The 26,410-nt window shown below is 46.9% G+C and overlaps 1 long non-coding RNA gene across 1 annotated transcript in view; it reads right to left on the reverse strand.

Moving 5' to 3' along the window:
* Nucleotides 1-12,247: 12,247 nt before the first annotated feature.
* Nucleotides 12,248-26,410, reverse strand: part of LOC119956158 — a 19,797-nt gene continuing 5,634 nt past the window's right edge. Inside the window, exons 3-4 of the long non-coding RNA XR_005458596.1 lie at nucleotides 25,407-25,546; nucleotides 12,248-12,604 (exon numbers count right to left, since the gene is read on the reverse strand). This is a non-coding gene — a long non-coding RNA (uncharacterized LOC119956158). The remainder of the gene's footprint in view (nucleotides 12,605-25,406; nucleotides 25,547-26,410) is intronic.

Consider the following 26,410-nt stretch of genomic DNA (forward strand, 5'->3'; position numbering starts at 1 on the left):
GCATGGTAGCACAGTAGGGTGGCACGGTAGCACAGTGGTTAGCACAGTTGCTTCACAGCTCCAGTGTCCCAGGTTCGATTCCCACCTTGGGTCACTGTCTGTGTGGAGTCTGCACGTTCTCCCCGTGTCTGCGTGGGTTTCCTCCGGGTGCTCCGGTTTCCTCCCACAGTCCAAAGATGTGCAGGTTAGGTGGATTGGCCATGATAAATTGCCCTTAGTGGGACAAAGGTTAGGAGGGGTTATTGGGATAAGGGGATAGGGTCGGATAGGGTTGAACTGCGGGCTTAAGTGGGTCGGTGCAGACTCGATGGGCCGAATGGCCTCCTTCTGCACTGTATGTTCTAAAAAAAAACTACCGCACCTAACTACCACCCCACCCAGCGGCCACCCTACCCACCCACCACCCAACACCCTACTCACCGTCAGCCCTACCCAGCTACCACCCTAGACAGCTGCCACCCGTCCCTCCCATGCCACCTCCCCCCCCCCCCCCCCATACACACACCTGCAACCTTTCCCACCTACTACCCTACACAGCTGGCACCCTACCCATTCAGCACAGCAGCCGTACCCACTCACGCACCAACACACTCACCCATTCACTCACAGATTCCCGAACACTCTGAGAAACTTGGGGAACTTACAGTTCCGAGAATATGGCAGCTAGTGCTGTACAAAATAGGCAGGGCTCCTGCGCAGGTTCTCTCCGCTGCTCTTTCCGTGGATTTCTGCACTGCGGGAGTTCTGCAGGATCCTCGATTGGAAGTCAGGGCCTTTTCAACGTGTGCAGGTAGGTGTGCAGTTTTCTGTGTTGGACGCAGATTTAGCACAGGGCTAAAGAGCTGGCTTTTAAAGCAGGCCAAGGCAGGCCAGCAGCACGGTTCAATTGCCGTACTAGCCTCCCCGAACAAGTGCCGGAATGTGGCGACTAGGGGTTTTTCACAGTAACTTCATTTGAAGCCTACTCGTGACAATAAGCGATTTTCATTTCATTCATTTCTTCTGTATCTATGCTTGGGTGAGATGTTAAAAAAAGGCCCCATCCATCAGTTCAAGTGGTTATATTTCATGAAGATGTTGCCCAACTATCCTGGTCCAAAGCTTCCTCCCTCTCTCCCCAGCTGTCATCACGAACCAGACTAACTTGGGCATTTGCTATTCATAGGAGTCTGGTTTGTGCCCCTTGACATTCAATGGCATTACCATTGCTGAATCCCCCACTATCAACATCTTGGGGCTTACTATTGAAGAGAAACTGAACTGGACTAGCCATGTTAATGCTGTGGATCCAGATCTGATCGGAAGATTTGAGGCCTATTGTTTTGAGCAGCCTCAATTTAGTTTAAAGCCAACCTTTACTTTGACACTGAATTGGTCGACTTAGCTAACCTGCTTGGGAACATAAATTGCTTTGTTTATCCTGAGATGAACTGGGATAGTCATAGTGTCAGGGCCAGAGCGGGAGAGAGTTTTTGAAGATGGTTAAGGAGTATTTTTTAGATCAGCATGTTTCAGAGAGATGAGGAAGGAGACATTGCTGGATCTTGTTCTGGGGGAGGTGGCGGGTCCACTGGATCAGACAAGGGATGCTTAAGAAACAGTGATCATATGATCAGGAGGTTTTGATCAGCTATGGAAAAGGACCAGGAGCAATCAAGACTAAATGTATTTAATTGGAGGAGGACCAATATCAGTGGGGGTAAGAATGGGTCTTTCTCAGGTAAATTGGAATCAAAGGTTGGCAGCAAAAGTGGAATGGAACAATGGGCTGCCTTTAAGGAGGAGATAGTTCAGATCCATTGGTAACGAGGGACGCAATTTACCCAGAGCCCAAAGAAATTACTAAAGTGTAGTTAGATAGTGGTGGGGAACTGGCTGGCAGAGCTGTGGAGAAACTCCGAGCCAAACCCGCCTGAAATGACGCTTAGAAACTTTTCCGTTAAATCGCGCCCGAGATAGAAACATCGCAAAAAAAGCCAGAGCTCCCTGAATGAAGAGAAATATGGCGAGTAAGGTGATGTAGTCAATAAATTTGAATTCACCACCACCATACTCATGCTTACATGTCTATCCTTGAACCGCTGCAATGTTGCAGTGTTTGAAACGCAAGCGCAGAGGAAGAGCACCTCAGCTTCTGATTCGGCACTTTAAGGCCTTCTGGACACAAGATTGGGTTCAACAACTTCAGAACATGAACGCTGTCGCCCATTTTGATTCTGGTTTTTCTTTGCCATGGGTCTGAATCTTGTTTCTCATGTTTTTGCTTTTGGGGAGAACTGTTCATTATTCCGCCATTGACATTCACTCTGGGGCAATGCTTTGTATCTTTACTACAACCATGACCACTCCCTTAGCCGTTTGTTCCATGGCCACTTTGTTATTTATTTCAGCTCCCCAGAGTTTCCCTCCTGTTCTTCCTCCCTCTCCTCCCTTTCAGCGACACACAACCCATCACATTTCGGCGTTCCTTTAATGCTGATGGCGAGTCACATTCCACTCCAAACTCTGAACGGGATTCTCCGGAACGCCGGCCGCGTTTTCCTGGGCGGCGCGCCCTCGCCGGCAGCGGAATTCTCCGTTCCCGCCACCTGCCAATGGGATTACCCGCTGTGGCCACCCCACAGGCCGCCGGGAAACCCGTGGGTGTCGGCGCGCTGACGGCGCGGCGGAGAATCCCGCTGGCGGAGAATCCCGCTGGCGGAGAATCCCGCTGGCGGAGAATCCCGCTGGCGGAGAATCCCGCTGGCGGAGAATCCCGCTGTCGGTTTCTCTCACTGCAGACGCTGCCCGAACTGCTGAGCATTTCCGCCGCTTTCCGTTTTTAGTTCAGATTTCCAGCACCTGCAGAATTTTGCTTCTACGATTGGATTGGGGCTGATCGTCACAGGAGAGAGAGGACTGAGAGGAGATGTTCAAAATCATGAGGGGTCCAAATAGAGCTGATAGAGAGAAACTGTTGACAGTCCCAGGATGGTTGAAAACTAGAGAAGAACTATTTAAGGTGATTCGAGAGAGAGAGAGAAAAACCCAATAGTGACACATGAGTGTTATTATTTTACACAGTGTGTTTAGGACCTGGAATACGCTAACTGTAAGCATCATGGAGGTAAATTTGATTGTGGCTTTCAAAAGCAAATCGATTAGCTACTGAGGACAAGCGATTTGCAGGGCAATGGGGAAGGAGTGGTGGGCGGGAGGGATGAGTGAAACCACCTGAGTTGCTCTCGCAGAGGGCTAGCATTGGGACAAAGGGTGAATGGTCTCCTTCCGCAGTGTAATCGTTCTGTGATTCTTTTTTCCAAGGCTAGAATGGTACACCAAATTGTTGTTCCTAATTTGACAATAATGTGCCAGACTCACTCAGCGGCATTTACTGTGGAAAATGGAAAAATACGACTCTTTGAAATAAGAACGCTTTTCTACAATTTGCAGTCAAATAATTATATGCCAATCATCTGAATGCCTTCATTGCTTACAGATTATCACTCCCAACCATGTATTTTCTGTATGAACGTTACTTACACCCTAGATATCTATTATTTAAAGCACCATTTGGCAGTGAGGATTGGTGTAAAAGACAGTGAAATGTCTGATCAGCCATGATCGTATTGAATGGTGTAGTCGGCTTGATGGGCTGAATGGCCTACTCCTGTTCCTATGTTCCTCTGAGGTTACATTGACAGTTCCAGGGTATAGTGGCTGATTTAGCACAAGTCTAAATCACTGTCTTTGAAAACAGACCAAGGCAGGCTAGCAGCATGGTTCAATTCCCATACCAGCATCCCCGAACAGGCGCCGGAAAGTGGCGACTAGGGGCTTTTCACAGTAACTTCATTTAGGAGTCTGCACATCCTCCCCGTGGGTGTGTGGGTTTCCTCCGGGTGCTCCGGTTTCCTCCCACAGTCACAAAGATGTGCAGGTTAGGTGGATTGGACATGATAAATTGCCCTTAGTGTTGGGTGGGGTTACTGGGTTATGGGGATAGGGTGGAGGTGTTGACCTTGGGTAGGGTGCTCTTTCCAAGAGCCGGTGCCGACTCGATGGGCCGAATGGCCTCCTTCTGCACTGTAAATTCTATGAATTTGAAGCCTACTTGTAACAATTTGCGATTTCATTTAATTTCATAAAGTGTTCTACCGTGTTAATCCTGTGATGCATTGCTCCCATTGGAACTCCATTCATAGAACAGTACAGCACAGAACAGGCCCTTCGGCCCTCGATGTTGTGCCGAGTAATGATCACCCTACTTAAACCCACGTAACCCGTATACCCGTAACCCAATAATCCCCCCATTAACCTTACACTACGGGCAATTTAGCATGGCCAATCCACCTAACCCGCACATCTTTGGACTGTGGGAGGAAACCGGAGCACCCGGAGGAAACCCACGCACACACGGGGAGGACGTGCAGACTCCACACAGACAGTGACCCAGCCGGGAATCGAACCTGGGACCCTGGAGCTGTGAAGCATTGATGCTAACCACCATGCTACCGTGAGGTCCATTGGGCAGCACGGTGGCACAGTGGTTAGCACTGTGGCTTCACAACACCAGGGACCCGGGCTCGATTCCCGTCTTGGGTGACTGTGCGGAATCTGCACGTTCTCCCCGTGTCTGCGTGGGTTTGCCCCGGTTTTCTCCCACAAGTCCCGAAAGTCGTGCTTGTTAGATGAATTGGACATTCTGAATTCTCCCTCAGTGTACCCGAACAGGTGCCGGAGTGTGGCGACTAGGGGCTTTTCACAGTGACTTCATTGCAGTGTTAATGTAAGCCTAAGATTTTTAAAACCTGTGTTTGAAGAGCGTGCAGGATGGATGTAGGGCTGTAGCCCCAACTCCGTAGCTCATGGCCTCTGCAAATACGGCTCATGACTAGAATTCATTACCAGAATTTACAGAATAAACCAGCTAAAATTACTGTGATTAGATTCCAGTTTGTGTCTTGCCCACAGGCTGTGATTACTCAACATATGAACCATCTCGGCCCTACGAACTGATTGTGGACTACAGCTCAGATCTTTTCCTCTTCAAAGGAGCAGGCAGAAACTCCATCGGCTGAATGATGTTGTTCTATATTTGTACCATTCTGTGATCTGGTGATTCAATACTCTTTCCGATAAGTAGTTACATCAAGCCCCTATCGGCCTGTCCAAGCCCATATAAAAAATCCCGTGGAACTATTCAAAGCAGAACAAAGAGTTCTTTCTGTGTCCTGAACATTCCATTTCAACTCATAAACGCATAAGAAAAACAGATAGTCAGATCATTCGTTCCCGTACGATTAGTGAAATCTTGCTGTGCCCAGATTGCTGACACATTTATCTACATGGCTGCACTTTAAAAATAATGTATCAGTTGTTGAGCGCTTTGAGTGAGCCTGAGGATGTGGAAGTTGCTATATATATTCAAGTTCTTTCTTCACATAGTTCTTATTCTATTTATTATCCATCTGGACCTGTTCCATTTTACTGATTTTTTCTTTTTTTATTCTTTCAAGGGATGTGGGCGTCGCTGGCTCGGCCAGCATTTGTTACCCATCCCTAATTGCCCTTGAGAAGGTGGTGGCGGCCTTCTTGAGCCACTGAGGTGGATCTAGAATAAGATGTGAGGGTGTTCCATTTTATTAAAATTTTTCAGAAGTGGTCCTGTGCAATGAGGGCATTCCAGAGGGGCATTCAAGAGATAGCGACATTACTGTGGGTCAGGAGTCACATGTAGGTCAGACCGGGTAAAGATGGCAGATTTCCTTCCCAAAAGGTGGTTAGCACTGCTGCCTCACAGCGTCAGGATCCCGGGTTTGATTCCAGCCTTGGCTGACTACCTGTGTGGAGTTTGCACGTTCTCCCCGTGTCTGCGTGGGTTTCCTCCGGGTGCTCTGGTTTCCTCCCACAGTCCAAAGATGCGCAGGTTAGGTGGATTAGCCTTGGTAAATTGCTCCCTAGTGTCCAAAGATGTGTAGGTTAGATTGGGTTATGGGGTTACAAGGGGATAGGGACAGGGGTCTGGGCCGAGGTTGGGCATTCTTTCAGAGGGCCAGTGCAGACTCAATGGGCCAAATGGCCTTCTTCTGCACTGGAGGAATTCTATGGTTCTATGATTCTATGACCTTATTGAACCAGATGGATTTTTGCAACCATCGATGATGACTTCATGGTAGCCATTACTGAGACTAGGGGCGGGATTATCCATGCACTCCACTGCGGCGGAGGCGCCTGCCATTGGCCGGAGGCGGGAACTCCTGGTCCCGCTATTGCCAACGGGGTGTCCTGTTAAATGTCCCACTCGCTGCTGGGAGACCCGTGGGATGGGTGACCAATGGCGGGACTGGAAGATCCTGCTGACCCGAAAGGTCAGAACACTCCAACTCAATGTCCATGCTAATTAATTGAATGGATTAAGTTTTAATTCCACCAGTTTCCATTGTGGGGTTTGAACATATGATCCAAAAGCAATAACCTGGGTCTCTGAATTACTTGTCCTCCACTGTCTCCCGCACACTGGAATCCATACATTAATTCACTGTCAGCGATCCATTCTTATTGTGTATATAGCTCATGCTGGTGCTAACCTTTAAATGCACCAGAGACACAAAATTGCATCATTGGCTGGATAACCTGCCCATAGTCAAGTGGCCATTCCTCCAAGTGGCCATTCAAGGGCAGCACGGTAGCATTGTGGATAGCACAATCGCTTCACAGCTCCAGGGTCCCAAGTTTGATTCCGTCTTGGGTCACTGTCTGTGCGGAGTCTGCACATCCTCCCCGTGTGTGCATGGGTTTCCTCTGGGTGCTCGGGTTTCCTCCCACAGTCCAAAGATGTGCAGGTTAGGTGGATTGGCCATGATAAATTCCCCTTAGTGTCCTAAATTGCCCTTAGTGTTGGGTGGGGTTACTGGGTTATGGGGATAGGGTGGAGGTGTTAACCTTGGGTAGGGTGCTCTTTCCAGGAGCCGGTGCAGACTCAATGGGCCGAATGGCCTCCTTCTGCACTGTAAATTCTATGAAAGTCTATGAAAGTGCGGCTATGAAAGGGTTGACATCGCTTCGCGTTCCTCACTCGACTACATGTCGATTCTTTTGAAACAAAAGGGTAATTAACAAATGTCGCTGTGCTTGTGTTGAAAGATTCACCATTTCTCATGAAAAACCTGGGATAAAAAACAGGTTTAGTGCAACCTGTCCCGTTCAATCGAAACTTGCTTTCAGTGATTGTTTAACGATTTCACGGTGAAGCAGGCAGTTTTGTTGCTTCTGCCAAGAGTTGACTCTTAAATGCCCTCTGAAGTGGCCCAGGAAGCCACTCAATTCAAGGACAATTAAGGATGGGTAACGAATGCTGGCACAGCCAACGACATCCACATCCCATGAACGAATAAAGATAACTAGCCAAGTGTCCAGTTCCTAGCTCACCATGTCCATTCCAACAAAAGAATCCAGCACCAAATGTTGGATGCATCACTTCAGATAATGCAATGTTTAGCGCGATGAAATCATCTATTTTTATATTACTTTAGTTTATTATTCGCTGTGGAAAATACAATGCTTGCACTACAAAACTCTATGGCAATGTAACATTATTGAGAATCGCTTGGTTAAAACCTGGAGATTTAATAGTTCCACTGGAACTATTGTTATTTTATTGAAACGCTGGTCCAGGATTACTCATTTCAGGTGAGGCCAGAATTTTGACATTGCTTTGTCACTCTCTTAATGATTAAATATAATCTCCCTTCCCTTATCTTAGCCTCAGAACAAGATTTCCTGACATAATTAGTATTAGCTTGTCATCTTTATCAAAGAATCATAGAATCCCTCTGGTACAGAAGGCCATTTAGCCCTTCGAGCCTAGATTGACCCTTTGAAAGAGCATGCTACCCATGCCCCCGCCCTATACCTGCAACCCCGTAACCCCACTTAATTCCCACGTCTTTGCACACTAAGGGAGAATTTAGCATGGCCAATCCACCTAACCTGCACGTCTTTGGACTGTGGGAGGAAACTGAAGCACCCGGAGGAAACCCACACAACACGGGGAGAACGTGCAGACTCCACACTGTCATCCAAGACTAGAATCGAACCCGGGTCTCCGGCGCAGTGAGTCAGCAGGGCTAACCACGGTGTCACCGTCCCACCCCAATAGTGTACATTTTTGTTACTCAAAATATTTTAAAACATCAAACCCACTAAAAGATGAATAAAGAGGTAAACTCAGAAATGTAGCAGGATGTCAAAATTCTGGAAAGGATCAGTAGTGAGTTTCACTGGTAAATTAGTTTAAAACAGAGAGGACAAAATTTCAGAATCATCGAGAGGTTGGGGAATTTGGCAAGTTGTTCTGGACACAAGTGGCCATTGACTGAAATAAGAGCAAAATATTGTGGAAGCTGTGGAGGGCCGATCTCCAGAGGTGATGAGGTCAGTTACGGTCCTGGAAGCAATGTCTTAAAGTTCGGTGGTGAGTCCATTGGTCCAAGAGGAGGTGGGCAGAAGAGCGTCAAGGTGGCACTGCTGCCCCACAGCGCCAGGGCCCCGAGTTCAATTCCCGGACTCGGGTGACTGTCTGTGCGGAGTTTGCACGTTCGCCCCCGTGTTCTGTGTGGCTTTCCTCCGGGTGCTCCGGTTTCCTCCCACATTCCAAAGACGTGCCAGTTAGCGGACCGGCCGTGATCAATTGCCCCTTAGTTCCAAATGGTTTGGTCAGGTGGGGTTACTGGGGGTAGCGTGGGGGGGCCTGACCCGAGGTAGGGTGCCCTTTCAGAGGGTCGGTACAGCCTCGATTGGCTGAATGGCCTCCTTCTGCACTGTGCTGATTCTATTCTGTATAAAATGCGCCTGAGAGTTGGCGCTCGGGTTCTGCGGGTTTGAAAAATGAGTCAAATTGGAGTCCAAACGTTAACCCCGTTTCTCTCCCTATGGATAGCTCCCAGGCCCGTCGTGATTTTCCAGCACTCCCTCTTTTCTTGCCTGTGGCTGTTGACGGAATTGGGTCGGTGTGGGGGGAACAGGGGCAATGGGGCGGGTGAGGGTGGTTGGGTAGACCTGCTCACTTGAAGGGCAGGCAGGGGAAGGGCCAAATAGCCACCCATTTGGAATGCTTTAGTGCAATCAGTGTAATAGAACATAGAACGTAGAACATAGAACAGTACAGCACAGAACAGGCCCTTCGGCCCTCAATGTTGTGCCGAGCAATGATCACCCTACTCAAACCCACATATCCACCCTATACCCATAACCCAACAACCCCCCCCTTAACATTACTTTTTAGGACACTACGGGCAATTTAGCATGGCCAATCCACCTAGCCCGCACATCTTTGGACTGTGGGAGGAAACCCACGCACACACGGGGAGGACGTGCAGACTCCGCACAGACAGTGACCCAGCCGGGAATCGAACCTGGGACCCTGGAGCTGTGAAGCATTTGTGCTAACCACCATGCTACCGTGTTGCCCAATCTGTGCTGATTGGGATCTTTCTGTGCATCAGGCACCCCTGGGGGGTGTGAGAGTTGGGCCAGCATCTGACCCCAGGAGGCGTCCACGAAATGCAAATGGCCCCCAATCCACATGGAAGGCAGAATGGCCTTCCCAAAGCTGTTCGAAGTTAAGAATGAAAGTTGCACTTCTTGGCATCCATTCGAGGTAAGGGTGGGGGAAGGGGGGTCCAATTGGAATTAACGGCGCGGAAGAATACAAAAATTCAAAGAGGTGGTTGTAAAAGCTACATGCAGGAACATTAACAGTCCCAATAACTTATAAAACATAAGTAATCTCATTGTCATAAAACGTGCACGGCAATGAAACTCAACATAAAAGGCGCTTATTGCGGCCATATATTTCATCGCTTGGGACTATTTGGGACTATCTTCTTTCGCACCGTGGGTTACCGTGGGGGTTGTCAGGCTCTATTCGACCGAAAGCATCATAAATGCACCAACATTGAGCAGACAGCGCTTTCAACTTGAGCGAAATCCATCCAGCTTTGCGGTAAACCCGGCGTTTAGTTTACAGACGCAATTGATTAGGAACCCGTGATTAGATACACAGATTCCGCGAGGATCTAACGCCACCCTTTTGCAAACTATGATTAATAAGGCAAATTGCTAAATAATTTGAAGTGATCCTTGTTTTCGGAGCCATGACTGTTGTGATGAATGCGTGTGCCTTGCAGATAGATGACTGTTAAGTTGGTTTAATTGTTGTGCTAACTGATCTACCAAAGTTTAAGAAAATACTGGGAAAAAATAGCTAATGGGGGATGGTGGTGGGGGGAAGTAAACTCCCGCAAGCAGCTATTTTGCACCATCATCGAATTTACAGCGCAGAAGGAGGCCATTCGGCCCATCGAGTGTGCACCAGCCCTTGGAAAGAGCACCCTACTTAAGGCAACGCCTCCACCCTATCCCTGTAACCCAGTAACCCCACACAACCATTTTTTGAACACTAAGAGCAATTTAGCATGGCCAATCCACCTAACCTGGATAGCCAGAGTCTTTTCCCCAGGATGGAAATGGCTGTCACGAGGGGACATCATTTTAAGGTGATTGGAGGAAGGTACAGGGGAGATGTCAGAGGTAGGTTCTTTACACAGAGAGTGGTGGGTGTGTGGAATGCACTGCCAGCAGAGGTGGTGGAGTCAGAGTCATTTGGGGACATTTAAGCAACTCTTGGACAGGCACATGGACAGCAGTAAATTGAAGGGGTGTAGATTAGGTTGATCTTAGATTAGGATAAATGGTCGGCACAACATCGTGGGCTGAAGGGCCTGTACTGTGCTGTACTGTTCGATGTTCTAACCTGCATTTTGTTTAATATTTTATTCTTAAATATTTGTTTTATTATACCTATATAATAACTACATTAAATGCAAAGCAATACGCTCGTTATTGATGATGGAAGTATTAATTGGTAGTATTATCACTTTGGGGGTTGAAACTCGCCTCTTGTTACTACTCTGCACGTTCATTTAAATTCAGCTGGCACAGAATTGCTTTGTTGAGTCGCTTTCCACTGTAACATGGCTACATGCGTGACATATTCAGTTCTGGACCATAAAAACCGCAGTAATCTACAATGTGTTGCATGCTTAAATAGCTGAGTGGCGTTTTCGTTGCTAATATTTCATGTCAGGCAGAATTTCCAGCAGACCAACATGGAGTCAATGGCCTGGGCAGTGCAATGTAATTAGTGAGCATTCGAGATCTGCTCTGAAATCCGACATACACACAACACGCGCACACACACACACACGCACACACACAAAAGATTATTGAATTAAATATGCGAAGACTTCAATTCTCATTTAAGTGTAAACGATTATGCGGAGACTGATCAAACACCCCTTCGATATCAGGACAATTCTCACTGTCAAACTTGCAAATGAACAGAATTCGCTCCAAAAAGAGTGCAAAAGTTACCATAGGCGGTCGGTCCCTGACAAAGGGGAAAGGGGCAATCGAAATAAACTCGCGGTTGGCTGGAAGAGCGTTTTCGGGGGGAAAAAAATAATTGAATTGGCTTTTTAAAAAAAAATTGGGAGGCAAGTCTGATGTGGCAATGTTTGCAAAGCAGAATGTTTCTGAATCATTCGGCAAGTGAAACTCGAAGACTTTAAAAAGAATGTGGGGGGGGGGGGGGGGGGGGATAGCTGGTTCCTGGAAATGAAACTTTGCAAGAAGTTCTGCAAATAATATTCCAATCGTCTCTGTCACGGAGCGAAAACTTGTCATTATATTATCTGCCCTCCCCATAGAAGCGTTGAAATAAACCGTGAAATCTAACTGTTTGGAGTATAGTCTCGCTGTGGCAGAGTGACAAAGTAATATTGTTTTTTAATCTCTTGGTATCGCGGAGAACTGGGCAATAAAGATCATTTAATTTTCCACATTCCGTTAAGAGGGTGTTAAAAATCTGACGGTTCATCCACCGTAAAAGGAATTGAGGTGGGTGATCAAAAACGAGCAGTGTCCCTAAAGGGGCCAGTCGCAATTCCGATTGCCGGCTTCGACGAAAGAGTCGCCCAGATTCGAGGTCGGCTCCCCTCCCTTCTCTCTCCACAGATGCTGCCAGACCCGTAGCGCCTGTCCAGCGTTCTCTGATGTGTGTTTCCAGCTTCCAGCACCCGCACTCATTCGCTTTGATTTTTACAGTCCCTAATCCTCGCCTCTCCTGCATTCTGTACCCCCCACTGAAATGACATGATAGTAACAACAGGCGATAAAACAAATCAAGAAGTTCGCCCAAAACGAATGGGTTGGTCAACAATGATTTATTTTTCAATATATAAATGAACACAGTTCAATTAGTTCCACTGCATTCTGTAACTGTGCAGGCTACGAGGTGATTTTCACAGTAACTTCATTGCAGTGTCAATGTAAGCCTACTTGTGACAAGAAAGATTATTATCAATTATTATTTGTCCCAGCCTAATGTCACACCTATTCTGGGGCATCTTTATTTGTTAGCCCTAACCAGGTCCAGCTGGGCTGTCCCGCAATGTATATCATGTTCTAACAGATGGATGTGGCGCTGTGTTGTTCTTCTCCCGAGGTGGACACTTTGGAGTTTGCGAGGTGTTTTCGTCTCATTCACGATCGATTGGTCCACCTGAAGGTTGGAACAAGCGAGATAGAATGTTAAGGGTTGCAATAAGACTGATTTTTTTTCTTTTTTGCAGACAGGCTGAACTCACTCAACGCCCCAGCATTGTGAACTTCATTCTCGCTGTGCGTGTGTGTGTGTGCGTGTTCGAATGTCACATTACAGATTATTATGGGTGTCAATAATCGCCTTAAATGTCACTCTCTGCAATTAATACATCATCACCGCTCTTATTCTGTGGGTGGAGAGAGAGCAATATTGGACAGTATACTGTCCATCATTTACTACAAGACACAACTCTGTTATCCGCTTATCTATATATTAAATTGATTTGAAGGTAACTGACTGCTTAATTAATTGTGAAAATATTTGGGACATTTTTTAAGTGCTATTAGTTACTAATCCCCTCCCCAACTCCGTTTCTGATCTTTCTAATTTTGAACGGGTAAAAGCAAAACATAGCGTCTTCCATTAATTTCTTACTGGTGGATTTAAACCATTTTTTAAAAATCTGTCAAGTCACTTTCCCTCGTCAGCCCCTCTTTTATTTAAACGTGATGTTGAAAGTGGGATCAAAATCTCCAATGCAGGAGGTGTGATTGCTTCTGAGAAACACTCCTGGCTGAGCACTTGGATGGCCATTGTACTGACTTTTTTTTTCTCTCTCTCCCGAAAATCATCCCGCGGTGTAGGGTTACAAATCTCAGCTAACCACCCGTGTGACTGACGAAGCACTCGCAAGAGAACGAAGGTGCCGCGTCGAGATTGAATTCTCTTCCCGTGTCAGTAAACTTAAATCAGTAACTCTTTGCTAAATTGGAAATGCTGGTGGAGGCCCGCCAGTTGGAAGGCTGAGGGGCCAGCGGGGGAAAGGAATACTGGGTGGGAAAACGAGAGGGAGTGGGGAACACTTGCCCTCGAAGGGAGGGGGGGCTGAGAGCGAGTGGAACTGTCAGCTGTCCACACACACAGTTTACCTCTTGCTGTAACTCATGCTGTTTATTGTCTGACCCCCTCTCTTAAGACCCCCTTCCATCTTACTGACCAGCCCCAGTCCCCAGAACCTCTGTGTGTGTGTGTGTGTGTGTTTATTTGCCTCCCTCAGCTCTGAAGCAGCTAGCGTGGTGCAATGCAAGATGAATTAATGAACGAAAAACTGGATAAACGCCACTGTCTCTCTCTTTGACACACATACAATTTTCAGCTTTCAAAAAGTCCACTTTCATTTTGGGAGACAGTTACTGTGTCATGGAGAGGTGGGTGACACGAACCCCTCTGTTGCCCTGCTTGCTGATCAACATATCTTGAGGGGAGGGGGCGAACTGCCTCTGCCACATCATTCACTCCAATCGTCGGGAAACAATATTGGAACAGCAACTTCAACCAGAGTTCCCAAGTCTTTATAATGCTGCCCCTTCTGGCCACAACCCGGAATGACGGTTAATCTTCATCATCACTTCACATATAAAACTGTTTTGCATGTTTTTTTTAACAGGAAGATATGAAATAATTCATATGCTGGATGAAATAGATATTTTTTAAACTGCATCGTGTGACAGAAATATTTAAACTCTTAAAGTAATGTGAGGAAGCTATTAATATGTTTTATATATTGGCTGCGTCTATCATTCTCTATATTTAAAGCAAGGGGAGGTGCGTTATAACTTAGCGTTTCTCACGACTAGAGCTCAGCAGAATTGAATTAAATCAAGTTGAAAATGCCTTTGCAAACTGGTTTCCCGCGTGGCAATAATCCCTGATTAAATTGGAGATGAGATGCACATATTTCGTTAATAATCCTCTGATACCTGCGGGCCATAAACCTTTTTTTCCCCCACCACCAGACGGTCCACATTTTCAGAGTGTGTGTGTGTGTGTGTGTAGGGAGGGAGTCATTTTCAGATCGTCACAGCTTGTTCAAACTATACTGGATTCGCAGACAATCACACATCATCACAATCGCACTGAAAATAAGGAGATACATGCATTTGATGGCATCCGGGACGCGTAAACTAACATTAATCACATCTTAAGTCTTTATTCCAGTGCCTATTTCGCGTGTTAACAATCGCAAGCGTTCTGCCAAATAAGTTGAAGGTTTATTAAAACATTATTAAAAAGATATGGCAAATTCTTGGTACACATTCAAATATGTTTTGTGTGTTTATTATACAGACGAGTGTGTTACACCGTTTGTTCCACCTTCCAGTCTTATAATGGCAACGTGGTCCTTCAAATTCAATGTCCGCCTTTCCTTTGAAAGGGGCAGTTATGCTGCACTCTCTACAAACTAAAATCAACCCGATTCGTTAGGGGGTTGTAACTGTGACAAACGCTACTTTCCAAAAGCATCCCCCCAAATGTTCCCTTAATCTGTCGAAGTCAAAAGGAGACCTTGAACAACTTTCAGCCGAGTTCTCTTCTGCAATAATAGTGAGGGATCTTTTTTTTAGGGGGGTGGGGTTCATAGAATATTTTGATACATCAAGAGATTCCCGGTCTGCAAACAATAATTGGGTTTAGCCAACGGTGCTCGGAAGCAATTATCAAATCCAGAGACCGAAATAAACGAGGCTTCTGAAACAGGGCGAACGAAATGTACACAAACCGCTCCTGGTGGGGGGATTTTTTTTGCAACAAATATAAAACAGCAGCAAAAAAAAATCACAAACTTCTGACATAAATAATAGTTTCCATCACATTTCTGCGCGGCTCCCCAAGATCTTCGATGTGTTTAATATGATGTGCTGGTCTACGAATAAGACAATTTATTGACCGGAGTTGGTGTTCTGAATCCAGTGGCTTTTGCTCCGCTCGTCATTGGGGCTGCATTTTTTTTCTGGGAGTTCAAAAAGTTACTTCAGACCCGCTCCCAGGCTGTTTTCGGCCGCAGCCTTTATTTTTCCTTCCCTGGGAAGAAAACCCATAAATTTCATACGCCACATCTCACCGGCTGAGCTCAAACAAGCTGAGTTTAAATGGGAGAGTGGAATAATATAAACAGCTCCTTGCAACCCTTCCAGATTGAACGGACTGGGTAAAACACTGTTCGTATCGCCTTCATTTTGGGGACCTCTAACCCTTTCCCAAATTATTTAAATTTGTTTGCATTTTTTAAACTCATTACTAACCCCCCTCCCTATTTAATGTCCAGTTCATTTATCGTTTTCACACCTAGCAGTTTGCTGGGAATAACTTTGTGCAGAGGGCGGTGCCGCATCTATCTGGAGTTTTAACCCCTCGTAAATTAAATTACCCCCCCCCCCCACGCTCTTCATTTACACAGACACAGGGTGAGATTAGGTAAAAGTGCAGCAAGTTTCTATTCGGAAACGACAGGGGTTCAATGGCCTGCGTCAGGCAATTGCGACCGATATGTTTCAAACGCAAGTTGTTAACAGTCGGAGGGTCGAGCGCACATTCCTCTCCGGTCCTGAGCTTCACTAGTACCTCGGGGGGACCCGGACTCCATTAATTAGGAGTAGGGTTAAGGTTAAGGTTAGGGTTACTCTTAACCCAGCACCTGAAACAGCTCGGGCATCAGCGCGATCTGAGACTTCGAAAGCGTCCCCAATTCCAACCTTAACTGCAAATCAACCCCAGCGCTAATATTGAACATGGATCCAATGTTAACACTGACTCTAACCCCAATGTTAACACGGACTCTAACCCCAATGTTAACACTGTCTCTAACCCCAATGTTAACACTGACTCTAACCCCAATGTTAACACGGACTCTAACCCCAATGTTAACACTGACTCTAACCCCAGTGTTAACACTGACTCTAACCCCAATGTTAACACTAAATCTAACCCCAATGTTAACACGGACTCTAACCCCAATGTTAACACTGACTCTAACCCCAATGTTAACACGGACTCTAACCCCAATGTTAACACTGTCTCTAACCCCAATGTTAACACGGACTCTAACCCCAATGTTAACACTGACTCTAACCCCAATGTTAACACGGACTCTAACCCCAATGTTAACACTGACTCTAACCCCAATGTTAACACGGACTCTAACCCCAATGTTAACACTGTCTCTAACCCCAATGTTAACACTGACTCTAACCCCAATGTTAACACTGACTCTAACCCCAGTGTTAACACTGACTCTAACCCCAATGTTAACACGGACTCTAACCCCAATGTTAACACGGACTCTAACCCCAATGTTAACACTGACTCTAACCCCAGTGTTAACACGGACTCTAACCCCAATGTTAACACGGACTCTAACCCCAATGTTAACACTGACTCTAACCCCAATGTTAACACTGACTCTAACCCCAATGTTAACACGGACTCTAACCCCAATGTTAACACTGACTGTAAGCCCAATGTTAACACTGACTCTAACCCCAAGGTTAACACTGACTCCAAACCCAATGTTAACACTGACTCTAACCCCAATGTTAACACTGACTCTAACCCCAATGTTAACACTAAATCTAACCCCAATGTTAACACGGACTCTAACCCCAATGTTAACACTGACTCTAACCCCAATGTTGACACTGACTCTAACCCCAATGTTAACACTAAATCTAACCCTAATGTTAACACTGACTCTAAACCCAATGTTAACACTGACTCTAACCCCAATGTTGACACTGACTCTAACCCCAATGTTGACACTGACTCTAACCCCAATGTTAACACTGACTCTAACCCCAATGTTAACACTGACTCTAACCCCAATGTTAACACTGACTCTAACCCCAATATTAACACTGACTCTAACCCCAATGTTAACACTGACTAACCCCAATATTAACACGGACTCTAACCCCAATGTTAACACTGACTCTAACCCCAGTGTTAACACTGACTCTAACCCCAATGTTAACACGGACTCTAACCCCAATGTTAACACGGACTCTAACCCCAATGTTAACACTCACTCTAACCCCAGTGTTAACACTGACTGTAAGCCCAATGTTAACACGGTCTCTAACCCCAATGTTAACACGGACTCTAACCCCAATGTTAACACTGACTCTAACCTCAATGTTAACACTGTCTCTAACCCCAATGTTAACACTGACTCTAACCCCAATGTTAACACTGACTCTAACCCCAATGTTAACACTGACTGTAAGCCCAATGTTAACACTGACTCTAACCCCAATGTTAACACTGACTCCAAACCCAATGTTAACACTGACTCTAACCCCAATGTTAACACGGACTCTAACCCCAATGTTAACACTGACTCTAACCTCAATGTTAACACTAAATCTAACCCCAATGTTAACATGGACTCTAACCCCAATGTTAACACTGACTCTAACCCCAATGTTAACACTGACTCTAACCCCAATGTTAACACTGACTCTAACCCCAATGTTAACACTGACTCTAAACCCAATGTTAACACTGACTCTAACCCCAATGTTAACACTGACTCTAACCCCAATGTTAACACTGTCTCTAACCCCAATGTTGACACTGACTCTAACCCCAATGTTAACACTGACTCTAACCCCAATATTAACACTGACTCTAACCCCAATGTTAACACGGACTCTAACCCCAATGGTGGTTTTAAATTTAGAGTACCCAATTCATTTTTTCCAATTAAGGGGCAATTTAGTGTGGCCAAACCACATGGCCTACACATTTGTGGGTTGTGGGGTGAAACCCACACAATCACAGGGAGAATGTGCAAACTCCACACGGATATTGACGCAAAAACCGGGATCGAACCTGGGACCACTGCACCACCGTGCTGCCCCTTCCAACCCCAATGTTAACACACTCTTACCACAGTGTTAATACTGACTCTAACCCCTATGTTCACACTCACTTTAACCCCAATGTTAACACTGACTCTAATTCCAATGTTAACACTGAATCTATACTCAATTTTAACATCTCTCTCCGCGATGTTAACGTTGACTCGAACCCCAATTTTAACACTCACTCTAACCCCAATTTTAACACTCACTCTAACCCCACTGTTAACACTGACTCTAAACCCAATATTAATACTGACTCCGCCCTCAATGTTAAAACTAACTCCAACCCTCTTGTTGACACTGACTCTAACCCCAATTTTAACACTCAATCTAACCTCAATGTTAACATTAACTGCAACCCCAATGTTAACACTGATTCTAACTCCAATGTTAACACCGACTCTAACTCCAATGTTAACACTGAATCTATACTCAATGTTAACATCTCTCTCCGCGATGTTAACGTTGACTCAAACCCCAATGTTAACCCTTACTCTAACCCCAATGTTAACACAAAAACTAACCCCATGTTAACATTAACTCAAATCCCAATTTTAACACTCTAATCCCAATGTTAACACTCACTCCAACCACAATGTTAACACTGAATGTAACCCCAATGTTAACACTGACTCTAACCCCAATGTTAACACTGTCTCAAACCCAAATGTTTTTTTTTAATTTAGAGTACCCTATCCAATTTTTCCAATGAAGGGGCAATTTACTGTGCCCAATCCACATGGCTTGCAATTTTTTGGGTTGTGGGGGCGAAACCCACGCAAACAGGGACAGAATGTGCAACTCCACACGGACAGTGACTTAGAGCCGGGATCGAATGTGGAACCTCTGCACTGTGAGTAGCAGTGTTAACCACTGCGCGACCGTGCTGCCCCATCTAACCCCAAAGTTAACACTCACTCTAACCACAATGTTAATACTGACTCTAACCACAATGTTAACACTCGCTCTAATCCCCAAATTAACACACTTTAACCCCAATGTTAACACTGACACTAACCCCAATATGAGCACAAACTCTAACCGCAATGTTAACTCTCATTCTAACCCCAATATTAACACTGACTCGAACCACAATATTAATACTCAATCTAACCTCGTGTTAACATTATCTCTAACCCCAATGTTAACTCTCAATCTAACATCAATGTTAACATTAATTCTAACCTCAGTGTTAACACTCAGTCTTACCTCAATGTTACATTATCTCTAACCCCAATGTTAACACTCAATCTAATGTCAATGTTAACTTTAACTCTTACCCCAATGTTAACACTGACTCTAACCCCAAAGTTAACACTGACTCTACACAAATGTTAACACTGACTATAACCCCAATATTTGGGGTTAGAGTGAAACAGACTGGTAAGCTCGAGGAGATACTTGTTAGGAAGGACGATGTGTTGGGCATTTTGAAAAACTTGAGGATAGACAAGGCCCCCAGGCCTGACGGGATATATCCAAGGATTCTATGGGAAGCAAGAGATGAAATTGCAGAGCCGTTGGCAATGATCTTTTTGTCCTCACTGTCAACAGGGGTGGTACCAGGGGATTGGAGAGTGGCGAATGTCGTGCCCCTGTTTAAAAAAAGGGAATAGGGATAACCCTGGGAATTACAGGCCAGTTAGTTTTACTTCGGTGGTAGGCAAAGTAATGGAAAGGGTACTGAGGGATAGGATTTCTGAGCATCTGGAAAGACACTGCTTGATTAGGGATAGTCAGCACAGATTTGTGAGGACTTGCCTGACAAGTCTTATTCAATTCTTTGAGGAGGTGACCAAGCATGTGGGTGTAGGTAAAGCAGTGGATGTGGTGTACATGGATTTTAGTAGGGCATTTGATAAGGTTCCCCGTGGTAGGCTTATGCAGAAAGTAAGGAGGCATGGGATAGTGGGAAATTTGGCCAGTTGGATTACGAACTGGCTAACCGATAGAAGTCAGAGAGTGGTGGTGGATGGCAAATATTCAGCCTGGAGCCCAATTACCAGTGGCATACCGCAGGGATTAGTTCTGGGTCCTCTGTTGTTTGTGATTTTCATTAACGATTTGGATGAGGGAGTTGAAGGGTGGGTCAGTAAATTTGCAGACGATACGAAGATTACAAAGGGGCTGGTTTAGCACAAGGCTAAATCGCTGGCTTTGAAAGCATACAAAGGCAGTCCAGCAGCATGGTTCAATTCCTGTACCAGCCTCCCCGAACAGGCGCTGGAATGTGGTGACTAGGGGCTTTTCACAGTAACTTCAGTTGAAGTCTACTTGTGACAATAAGTGATTTTCATTTTCATTCATTTCAAGATTGGTGGAGTTGTGGATAGTGAGGAGGGCTGTTGTCGGCTGCAAAGAGACATAGATAGGATGCAGAGCTGGGCTGAGAGGTGGCAGATGGAGTTTAACCCTGAAAAGTGTGAGGTGGTCCATTTGGAAGGACAAATATGAATGCGGAATACAGGGTTAACGGTAGGGTTCTTGGCAATGTGGAGGAGCAGAGAGATCTTGGGGTCTATGTTCATAGATCTTTGAAAATTGCCGCTCAAGTGGATAGAGCTGTGAAGAAGGCCTACAGTGTGCTAGCCTTCATTACCTGAGGGACTGAATTTAAGAGCCGTGAGGTGATGATGCAGCTGAACAAAACCTTGGTAAGGCCACATTTGGCGTACTGTGTGCAGTTCTGATCGCCTCATTTTAGGAAGGATATGGAAGCTTTGGAAAAGGTGCAAAGGAGATTTACCAGGATGTTGCTTGGAATGGAGAGTAGGTCTTACAAGGAAAGGTTGCGGGTGCTAGGCCTTTTCTCATTAGAACGGAGAAGGATGAGGGGCGACTTGATAGAGGTTTATAAGGTGATCTGGGGAATAGATAGAGTCGACAGTCAGAGACTTTTTCCCCGGGTGGAACAAACCATTATAACGGGACATAAAGTTAAGGTGAATGGTGCAAGATATAGGGGGGATGTCAGAGGTAGGTTCCAGAGAGTAGTGCGGGCATGGAATGCACTGCCTGTGGAAGTAATTCAGCCGGAAACATTAGGGACCTTCAAGCGGCTATTGGATAGGTACATGGATTACGGTAGAATGATGGGGTGTAGATTAATTTGTTCTTAATCTAGGATTAAAGTTTGGCACAACATCGTGGGCCAAAGAGTTGTTCTGTGCTGTATTTTTCTATGTTCTATGTTCTATTTATACTGACCGCACCCTCAATGTTAAAACTCACTCAAAACCCAATATTAACACTAACTCTAATATAAATGTTAACACTGACTCTAACCCCAATGTTAACACTCACTCTAACCCCAATGTTAATACTGACTCTAACCCCAATGTTAACACAGTCTCTAACCCCAATATTAACACTCTATTTTATCTCAATGTTAACAGTAACTCTAACCCCAATGTAAACGCGCACTCTAACCCCAATGTTAACACAAACTCTAACCCCAATGTTATTTCTGACTCCACCCTCAATGCTAAACTCACTCTAAACCCAATGTTACCACTAACTTTGACACAAATGTTAACACTGACTCTAACCCTAATGTTAACACTGACTCTAACCCCAATGTTTGTTTTAAATTTAGAGTACCAATTCATTTTTTCCAATTAAGGGGCAATTTAGTCTGGCCAAACCATATGGCCTACACATTTTTGGGCTGTGGGGTGAAACCCACACAAACACGGGGAGAATGTGCAAACTCCACTCGGACATTGACACAAAAACCTAAATCGAACCTGGGACCACGGCGCCGTGAGGCAGCGGTGCTAACCACTGCACCACCGTGCTGCCCCTTCCAACCCCAATGTTAACACTCACTCTTAGCACAGTGTTAATACTGACTCTAACCCCAATGTTAACACTAACTCTAACCCCAATTTTAAAACTCACTTTAACCCCAATGTTAACACTGACACTAACCCCAATATTATCACTCACTCTAACCCCAATGTTAACACAAAGTTTAACCCCAATTTTAACACTGACTCTAACCCCAATGTTAACACTCAATCTAGCCTTGATGTTAACACTGACTCTAACCCCAATGTCAACACTGACTCTAAACCCAATGTTAACACAATCTCTAACCCCAATGTTAACACTAACTCTGTACCAAATGTTAATCCTGACTCTGATCTCAATATTAATACTGACTCCACCCACACTGTTAAAGCTAACTCTAAACCCAATGTTAACACTAACTCTAACATAAATGTTAACACTGATTCTAACCCCAATGTTAACACAAACTCTAATCCCAATGTTAACACTGAATCTAACCTCAAAATTAGTATTATCTCTATCTCCAATGTAAACACTGACTCTAATCCCAATGTTAACAATAACTCGAACCACATGAATCTAACCCTAATGAATACACTCACCTTGACCCCAATGTTAACACTCAATCTAACCTCAGTGTTAATATTAACTCTAACCCCAATGTTAACACAATCTCTAACCCCAATGTTAACACTGACTCTAACCCCAATGTTGACACTGACTCTAACCCCAATGTTAATATTAACTCTGACCCCAATGTTAACACTCACTCTAACCCCAATGTTAATATTAACTCTAACCCCAATGTTAACACTCACTCTAACCCCAATGTTAATATTAACTCTAACCCCAATGTTAACACTCACTCTAACCCTAATGTTAATATTAACTCTAACCCTAATGTTAGCACTCAATGTAACCCCAATGTTAATATTAACTCTAACCCCAATGTTAACACTCACTCTAACCCCAATGTTAACACTGTCTCTAACCCCAATGTTTGTTTTTTAAATTTAGAGTACCCAATTATTGTTTTCCAATTAAGGTACAATTTAGCATGGCCAATCCACCTACCCTGCACATCTTTGGGTTGTTGGGGCGAACGCACGTAGACACGGGGAGAAAGTGCAAACTCCACACGGAGAGTGAACCAGAGCCAGGATCGAACGTGGAACGTTATTGCCGTGAGGCAGCAGTGCTAACCATTGCCACACCGTGCTGCTCCACTCACCCTAATGTTAACACTAACTCTAACCCCAATGTTAACACTGTCTCTAACCCCAATGTTAACATTAACTCTAACCCCACGGCAGCATGGTAGCACAAGTGATTGGCACTGGAGCTTCACAGTGCCAGGGTCCCAGGTTCGATTCCCGGCTGGGTCACTGTCTGTGCAGAGTCTGCACATCCTCCCCATGTGTGCGTTGGTTTCCTCCGGGTGCTCTGGTTTCCGCCCACAGTCCAAAGATGTGCAGGTTAGGTGGATTGGCCATGATAAATTGCCCTTAGTGACCCAAAAAAGGTTAGGAGGGGTTATTGGATTATGGGGATAGGGTGGGTTGGTGCAGACTCCATGGGCCAAATGGCCTTCTGCACTGTATGTTCTATGTTCAATATTACTTGTTGTGGGGGTGGCTGTCTGTTTCTGGGGGGTGATGGAAGGTGGGGTATACCTTGTGTCTCAATTCAGGCGGCAGCAAATCAGCAGGCGCCAGCTCCTCAAAGTGACTGTGGAGCTGTCCATTGCGTGTGGCTGAAAGTTGTGTTCCCCACTTCCCCACCCCTTCCAACATCCCCTCACCCGCCACCAACCAACCACTGCCCCATCCACTCTGTCCCCTTCGAACATCCCCTCCCCCACCAACCCTGCCACACACCACCACCCACCCTGTCCCTTCCAACACTACCTCCCCCCTCCAACCAACCACTGCCCCAACCACCCCGTCCCCTTCCATCACCCCTCCCCCCAAAAACACCCCCACCCACCCTGTTCCCTTCCAACACCCCCTCCCCCCACCAACCACCTCATCCCTTCCATCACCCCCTCCCCCCAGAAAACACCCCCTCCCCACACCCACCCTGTTCCCCTTCCAACACCCCCTCCCCCCCACCAACCACCTCATCCCCTTCCATCTCCCCCTCCCCCCAGAAAACTGCGCCTCCCCACACCCACTGTTCTCTTTCAACACCCCCTCCCCCCCACCAACCACCTCACACCCTAACCACCCCGTCCCTTTCCATTACCCCTCACCAACTACCCCCCTACACCCCCATCCACCCTGTCACCTTCCAACACCCCTTCTCCCCCACCAACTACCCCACTGCCCCAAACACCCTGTCCCCTTCCACCCCCCACCAACCACCCCACCTACCTGCCACCCCCAACCCTCCACTCCCCACCTTCCCATCCCCTTCCAACACCCCTTCCTCCCCACCAACCACCCCACTGCCCCACCCACCCTGTCCCCTTCCATCACCCCTCCCCCCAAAAAACACCCCCACCCACCCTGTTCCCTCCAACACCCCCTCCCCCCACCAACCACACCACTGCCCCACACACACCGTCCCCTTCCAACACCCCCCCCCCCAAAAAACACCCCCCCCACCCTGTTCCCTCCAACACCCCCTCCCCCCACCAACCACATCACTGCCCCACCCACCTTGTCCCCTTCCAACACCCCCTCCCCCCACTGACCACCTCACACCCCACCTTCCTGTCTCCTTCCAAGCACCCCCCCCCACCCACCACCCCGATCAATCCACCAATGACCTCCTCCCCTCCACACTCCGAACCACCCTATCCCTTCCTGTCCCCCATGCACTGACAAGCACCCCACTCCCCCCACCGACCATACACCCCTTACCTTCAACTCCCCCACCCACTAACCACCCCACTCTCCCCAACCACCAACCACTCCCTACCCACTCCATCACCCTCCACTCCCTCACCCACTGACAATCACGCCACTCTCCCACCCACCGACCACTCCCTCCCGCCCACCACATCGCCTCTTCCAAACCCCGACCCACCAATCGCCCCGCTCTCCCCACCCACCAACCACCCCTCCCCAACCACCCACCCTGTCACCCTCAACTCACATCAACCCCCCTCCACCGTTGCCTCCCTCCACACACTCCTACCCAGCCACACCTCCATTTTTTAACTTTCAGGGAGTTTATTTAAACCGGCTGACAACGAGCAGACTTCAAAAGTACCAAACTCTGAATGTGATTGAAGGAGGGAGATGATCGAACTGCAGATCACTTACCTGAATGAATGGCCGTCTGGAAATGGGGTTGGTTTTGTCAAGTCCATTTTCTGATTAGATCTTACTTTGCAGTAGTTCAGGGGTTCAATTCCTCTTTAATGTTCCACCAGTGAATTGCCAGCTGGATTAATTCTCCCTTTCTAAAAGAAAACCCAAAATCAATTCACAGTTCAGTTCAGGCCAAGCTTTGCAGTGTCTGCCTCAAAGGGTTTAAACTTGAGTTTAGATGTAAGTAAAAGCTGGAGAATACTGAGGGGGAGGTGTGAGCAAGGTGAGGGACTTGAGGTGAGGTGAGGGACGTGAGGAGGAGGTGAGAAGAGGTGAGGAAGCCGTGAGGGGGGGTCAGGAGAGGTGAGGTGGAGGTGAGGTGAGGGAAGTCAGGGGGCGAGAGAGCAGGGGAGATGAGGGGAGGTGAATGAGGTGAGGGGAAGGTGAGTGAGGTGATGAGGTGAGTGGAAGGTAAGGGTGAGGTGAAGGAGATGTGGGGAGGCGAGGAAGTGATGAGGGGAGGTGAGGGAATTAAGGGAGATGAGAGGGAGGTGAGAGAGGTGGTGGAGTTAAGGGAGGTGGGGGGGGTGAGAGGGAGGTGAGGGGGAGGTGGGGGGGTGTGGGGAGGTGAGAGGGTGGGAGGGAGGTGAGAGGGAGGTGGGGGGTGAGAGGGAGGTGGGGGGGTGAGAGGGAGGTTTGGGGGGGTGAGTGAGGTGAGGGGAGGGGGAGAGGGAGGTGGGGGAGGTGAAGGGGTGGGGGGTGAGGGGGAGGTGGTGGGGTTAGAGGGAGGTGAGGGGGAGGTGAGAGGGACGGGGGGGGAGGTGGGGGGTGAGAGGGATGTGGGGGAGGTGAGGGGGAGGTGGGGTGTGAGAGGGAGGTGGGGGAGGTGAGGGGGAGGAGAGGGGGAGGGTGAGAGGGAGGTGGGGGTGAGAGGGAGGTGTGGGAGGTGAGGGGGAGGTGGGGGAGGTGAGGGGGAGGTGGGGGAGGTGAGGGGGAGGGTGGGGAGGTGGGGAGGG

This window comes from Scyliorhinus canicula, chromosome 22, assembly GCF_902713615.1.
Source record: "Scyliorhinus canicula chromosome 22, sScyCan1.1, whole genome shotgun sequence".
Lineage (NCBI taxonomy): Eukaryota > Metazoa > Chordata > Chondrichthyes > Carcharhiniformes > Scyliorhinidae > Scyliorhinus > Scyliorhinus canicula.